The 6,833-nt window shown below is 39.0% G+C and overlaps 1 protein-coding gene across 1 annotated transcript in view; it reads right to left on the minus strand.

Annotated features, from left to right (window-relative positions):
• The window catches only part of STON2 (stonin 2), a 75,191-nt gene extending 75,015 nt beyond the window's left edge, over positions 1–176 (minus strand). Inside the window, exon 1 of the mRNA XM_069018020.1 lies at positions 97–176. The gene's annotated coding sequence lies outside the window, so the exon portion shown is untranslated. The remainder of the gene's footprint in view (positions 1–96) is intronic.
• Between the last annotated feature and the right edge of the window lie 6,657 nt (positions 177–6,833).

The raw sequence follows: 6,833 nt of genomic DNA on the forward strand, positions 1-6,833 counted from the left end.
CGAGCCGCGGTGCCCCTTCCCGGCGCTCAGAAGGCAGAGCGCGGGGCGCGCCCCCTCCTCCCCGCGGGCCGCAGCCGCCCGGCCCCGCGCACCTACCGGCGGCAGCGCTGCTCCGCGGGCGCGCTCCCAGCGCGATCGGCTCCGGCCCCGGCCCCGGCTCCGGCTCCGGCCCGGCCCGCCCGCGCCGCCGCCATTGGGCGCTCCCGGCGGCCGCGGCGCCGCATTGGCCGGGCCCGCCCCGCCCCGCCCCGCCCGCGCGGAGCCGGCCCCTGGCCCCGCGCCGCTCCCCGCGCAGCGACCGGGCCCCCGCGCACAGGTGGCGGCGGAGGGGCGGCTGTTCTGCACTCTCGGTATCGAGCCCTTCCAAGTTTCTCAGGACCGTTCTAAATACGATTCAAAGTCAACGGACTTTGCCGTCTCCGCTCACCCACGGGCAAAAATAAATAGCAATGTGCAAATAAAAATTGATAATGCAAACAATTATCCTTCTGTTCGGGGTCATTCAACGGGCATGCGTAAATACAACACTATTTATTTGTAACTGGTGAATTAGTGTACCCACTTTGAACACCAATTAACAGGCACCTCAATTCTTTTGTTGCACCCTGATGAATTTCACGGATTATGTATTAGGCAGGTATAAGAAAGTTAATACAACATCTATGAACCAAATTGTTTTTAAGCTGTAATAGTATTATTATCCTAATAATATAAATTGCATAGTAAGATTAATATTAATCTTATTTCTGCTTTTAAATAGTTCAGAGAGCAATTTGCATATGGAAATGTCTTTATGGAGGAATTAACTTCTAACCCCAGTACAATTCCTATACTCCAGCTGAAAGGAAGCTTATGCAAAATGAACATGTGCATCATTAGCCCAAACGTGAGCACAGATGTGTACATTTGCATCCATTAGCAGATTCAGAGAATGACTCTGGAGAGCTGAGGGAGTAGCAAGCCACCAAAGAGCTTCCTAGAAAATTGAACCTTGCAAGCTGAGAAATGTTAATGACCTTAACATTAGGAATAAATACTATAATAACAGCCTTAATTAGTAATGGAGACTGACTGTAAAAAAAAAAAAAAGTTTAATTCTTCTCTGGGTGAACAAAGAGTTTTAAAACGTGTAAAAACGCAGGGAAAAATCTCAAATGCAAAGTGCAAGATGCAACCATGTAATTACAACTGATGTTACACTCAGCATCTTAGCGTGCCTGGTTCACCTGATTGTTTCCAAGGGGCTTTCAAAGAAGGTCGAAGGTTTGCTCCTGGTACAGAGCAAGTGGGGACACACACGCTACAAAGAACACTCGAACCAAAGCCCCTGTGGCACAAGCGGAGGACATCGCGTGTCCCAAAGCACCGACACGAGTGCCAGCTAGAGGTGGCTGGGAGAAAATAGCGCACAACTCGCACATTCCCAAACCGGACTTGCAGATCCTGTTTTTATCCAGCAGTAGAAGATGTTGATTGCCCAGACAAAGCCAGTCACATGGAAGATATTTAGTTGAATACGCTGCCTTTGGGCCCAAATGGGTTTAGGCTGGGAGTCAGACTCATTTACATGTGTACAGGGTAAATTCAACAAGGACATGGATAGTTCTACTCAGGTACAACTGGCATCTTTGTTTCTTCTCAGGATTGTTTTATGAGCCAAAAGAACTACAGATTAGTTTTCCGATTGTTTCCCTTTATCTTCCCCATCTTTAATAAATCCATGATCCAGAATAACATTATTGACCTCTGATGTACTGTGAGAGATCCTGGAGACTTGAAGGCCGTCAATCCTTCCCTGGTTTTGGTCAAGTCCTGAACCCCATTTCTTGTTTTGCCCTTTTCCCTTCTTTGTTTTCTGAATAAAAGTAGAAGCCATTACAGAGTAACTTTTCACAGTAGTATTTGAACTTGTAGTCACAAAGGCAGCTACAAATGCTGTCACAAACAGTCCAACAGTGGCAGTAGTTGCTGTGTCTTGCATTGCTAAAGCACACAGCATGAAATGTCATCAACCAGGTTGTAAGTAAGACTTATCACCAGAAATATATTTTCCATCTTTGCTTTCTTTTCACTCCAGAGCATATTTAGTGATAGCCTTTAGATGGTTTAAAGGCTGAGGAAATGGATGTTTCCTCATTTAAGAAATCATTAAAGGAAAAAGGCTTGCCTATAATACATTATCCTTTCTAGCACTTTTTCCTCCTTTAAGCAGATTACCAGGCTTAAATTTGCTCTAGCACCAATTACTTTTTCTGATATTGGGCAAATTGAAGTTCCTGTATTAAAGGGGAAGGGGGGGGGGGAGAGCAAAGCCTCGTTTTACAACATTTGATTCTCTTACACTATTTATTCCATCCAAGTTACTACATCATTACCACATCAGACAACTCTGTATAGTACTATTATTCTGTTTGGACTTGCAAGAAATTTTTGCTTTATATTTCTGAAGTTCTTTTACTAGTAAGATCTGGAATAGACAGAGCAGCAGATAACATACCTGATACAGGTTCTTATATTTTCTTGAGTCTTCTCAGAATCAAAACCACAGAAAACACTTTCGGTCAGCCCTGCAGTGGTCAGGCAGCTAATGGTTATTATAAGTCCTTTCCACTGAAATATTTTACTACATCAGAGCATAAAACTCAAAAATATTCTATTTAAATAAGTATATTCCATTTCCAATTGAACATTGTTGTTCCTACAACAGAAAGAGAAGTTAGAATATACTTGAATCTTTATTCCCCCCAAAGTAAGGACATAGGGGAGAAAAATGAAATTAAAAAATCAAACATACTCCAGAGAGTCTGATTTGCCTACTTCAAATAATTTGGATTTGAAGAACAAAGATTATATTCTTCCATTTTCTAGAATATGACAATGTTACATATTAACCATAAAAATACAGCATTCTACTCTTGGTATTCTGATTGATATTAAAAATGTATTTATGGTATGACTACAGGGTTAGAGCATGTGAAATCGTAACTATAAACATATGCACTGAGTGACTAAAGGTTAGAATGATCCCACTTCTAATTTATTTTGAATATACACATCACCTGACTTTTTGTTCTTTCAATTTGACAGCTAACTAGGGTTTTTTATGTTAATATTTCATTATAAAGATATTAATAATTCATTATATCTTGGGAAATTATGCTATTTTATTCCACTACAAAACAACGATTCTCATGCAGGCTTTTCTGCAGATTTAATTAAATTTGTCAGTTAACAGAATTCAATACATTTCATCATACTAAATGAAATGAGGTGGTGTGGCTTAACCCTTAGTGGTGTGCCAACAGAGGCTCAATTCAGAAGCATACAGAAGCACTTAGGTAAAGAAAATCTCAATCTGAACCTGCTTCCACAATTAAGTCTGTACTTCACATATTTCTTTAGACTTTACACAAAGTACAGTCTCACTGGAGTGAGACTCCTCAGCCAGTGATCTGATACTGACTCAACATACAGAGCAGTAAGACAAATGTGTAGTGCCAGAAGATTGTTTGCCTAGCTCCCTTGCCTGGGACCATGTACATGCACCTGAGAGGTCTTTGCTCCAGCCACCACAGCCCAGCCTGGAAGATCGCATACTTCAGGAGAGACTTGTTTAACTGCATGTCTCAGGAATGACAAGATTAGTTTAAAATGAATATTGCTGGGACAAAGGCACTATTTCTAGCATGGAAGGCCATCACCTTCACTTCCCTTTCACAGACTGGGCATTTTCCCCAGAGAAGGACATTTCTCAATGACCAGACACCTTGTTTTGCCATCTAACAGCGAACCAAATCAATCAGTATCCGCAGAGCTTGTTCTGCCTGCAATCTGAGCAAGTGAAGAGTTTGCAGAATAGCAGTGCCAGCAGTGTAATGGTTAGTGGAGAAGTTTGGAAGCATCAAATGCTTAATAAGCATAGAGGGAGCTAAAGGCTTATCAAACATATTCGTTTTATGTAATTTGAAAGCTTCCTTTTCTGTAACTGCAAGAAAGCCTTTATGATTTGGCATTTAGAGATGCCATGGAGACAGTGGAAATGAATATTTTATTTGTTGTGTTTAAATAAGGAATAGTATTTTAAAATGACGGAGTCTATTGTTTGTTCTAGCACCTTTCACCCTGCCAAATGGGATTAATGAGACACTAGATCTGAAATATTAAAGGTCATTTATTTTTAGTTTACTTTTCTATTAATTTTCAGTATTTACCATAGAGTTTTTCAGTTTTCAGCCAAAGGATTATTTGCAAACTGTTTACTCTAAACATGAGAGCTGTGTTTTATAATGCTGAACTAGTATCACCAGAAACATTTAGAAGTATTTTGTATCAATCTATCTTTTGGAACTGAACTGAGAATGACAAATATAGTGAAGAATAAACTCTTTGGGGCTTGTAAACCCAAACATAATAATTAGGCCAGTGTTTTGCAATTACATGTGCAAAAAACCTGAAGTATTTTTTGTGTCTATATGGAGCTATTCACTGAATATGCAAGATAGAGTAGGCAAAGTTAATATACAATTTGTTCAATTTGTTGAGAGATTACATCAATGAAGAAATCCTTTCTTGCTCTGTTTTGAGAAGTTCCTACCTAGTTGCACCCTTTGCCTTCCAAAAAATAAGACTCCTAGCAGGGAACCCAGTAAGGCTGTTTGTTTAGCAAGGAGGCAGGAAAAGCCAACACAGCTGCGTACAGTGAGATCACCATATTTATCTCAGTGGGTCTGAATTCTCTTACTAGAGTCACCTCCCTTCTGTGCAATGTTTCCCAGATTTCAACAACCAAGTCAAACACAAAATTATTTGTAAAAATGTGAAACCCTTTAGTTATCCAGTTACAGCTGAACATTAACATAACACCGGATGCCACAATAAAATGCATACGTATTTGGGTGTGCTCTTCTTCCTAATGAACTGTCCAGTCCTATACTTAATGTGATGAAAATCAGAGATTAAATTAAATACAGCCTGAAAAGAATTAACTAGAGTCCTCCTGACCTCACAGCCCCAGTAATGAAGTTTGGAAAACTCCCCAACATGTAGATTGCCAGGCCTTCAGCCTTTGAATTCAAAGCTGGATGATTGTTCAAGAAGTATCTTTTTTATAATGCAAAATTGTAACCCTTAAATGGGAACATTCCACATACTTCTTCAGTAATTTTAACATCAGCTATAATAATAACTTTAAAGTCTATGAAGAGTATTTGACTTTATCACATATCCCTTTTTAATACTAGCAATGCAAATTGGCTTTTCCTTTAAAATTGCTGTAGATTAGATCTGGAAAACTTTCCAAATAGTAGTAGTAGTAGTAGTAGTAGTAGTAGTAATAATAATAATAAATTATTTAGAAGCACCTAAAATGCCATTAAATAATGGAATTTCATATATAGCAAAGTCTACAGCCTAACAAACATTAAAATAAGATTGGACAGAAACAAATAATGTAAAATATTTTAAATTACAGTTTTCAAGCTATTTGGATAGCTCAAATAGTGCACCAGATGGTCCCAGTGAAAGAGTGATTTAAAAAATATTTCTTCATCACCTAAGGTGATGCTAAATATTTTCACTTATTTTAGTGGGAAAGATTTTGTGCTCTAAGAAAATATGGATTTAACTTTGCAAAGAGGCCACTCTCCTGGAAGCCGCTCACATAATATTCCAAACAATGTTTCAAGACAGACTGGCACAAGAGGTTAATGGATTTACATACTAAAAAAGTTTTAATAGTCATGGGAAGGTAATTCTTTGCCAGGTCTTACCAGAAGCTACAGTGTATTTTTAATTTTGAACTTTTGCTCCACAACTATGAGAAAAGTAAGAGTACTGAATTATTTAATTTTGTTAAGTGAGTTTCTGAAGCTCCTGCAAACAAGGACTTCTTATATCTCTATGTATGTGTGTGTATATACACACACACTCATAGATACACATTCTCCCAAGATATGACAGTGACTCTAAGGGTGGAAGTTACTCCTTTCTCAATCTTTGAGACCTCAAGTATTTAACAAGTCCAAGTTGCCAATATTGTCTAATATCTCCTTGTGGCTGCAAACACACACTCCAGGTACAACTTCTTCCCCCCCCCCCCCCCCCAGAAGCAGTTAATTAAATGCAATAAAAAAACGTTGGTATGAATCTTGTACAGAAATGGAGCCACATTTATAACAGATGGGAACTAGAACAACTAATTTTACAGAACAGCCTGTGTTTAGGAGGAAGAATGAAGAAAAACAAGCATATAAAAAACGAAATACAGAAAACTATTGACAGCACAATTGAAGTGCTGTAATTTCAGTACTTTGCAACACAAAAAATTGATGTTCTTCAAAGTTATTTTCAAAAATCTGGAATCGCAACCCACGTTATATGGAAAGCTCAAAAAGTTGGATACCAAAGAAATAAAAATGTGAGCAACCCATCTCTGAAGTGCTGCTGCCCTCAGAAATCTTACCAGATTTAAGTAGCAATGACACTGATACCTTTTGGGGTTAAAATACTTTGTCTGAGGCTCACTACAAGATTCAGGTACTGTGCTGTGGAAGCTCAATCACATCTATCTCTCTTAGTACCTGAAGTGCACCTATAATGGTGCTCCATCTTCACTTACTTTTCTTTCTGAAAATAAAGTATAAGACTGTATGTTACAGTTTTCATTACCTGGACAGATGGTACACTGCCCTCCCTCACCCTTGGCTTTAGAAGAAGTTGATTACAGTTGTCTGAAGGTTTTTAACAACAAGTAGGCTAGAGTGACTTTTTCCTCAATTATTCTTTATAAAACTAGGAATCAAAGTCATGACTCAGAAAATCCATTAAGATCATGA

The sequence above is a fragment of the Aphelocoma coerulescens genome, chromosome 5 (genome assembly GCF_041296385.1).
Source record: "Aphelocoma coerulescens isolate FSJ_1873_10779 chromosome 5, UR_Acoe_1.0, whole genome shotgun sequence".
NCBI classification, from domain to species: domain Eukaryota; kingdom Metazoa; phylum Chordata; class Aves; order Passeriformes; family Corvidae; genus Aphelocoma; species Aphelocoma coerulescens.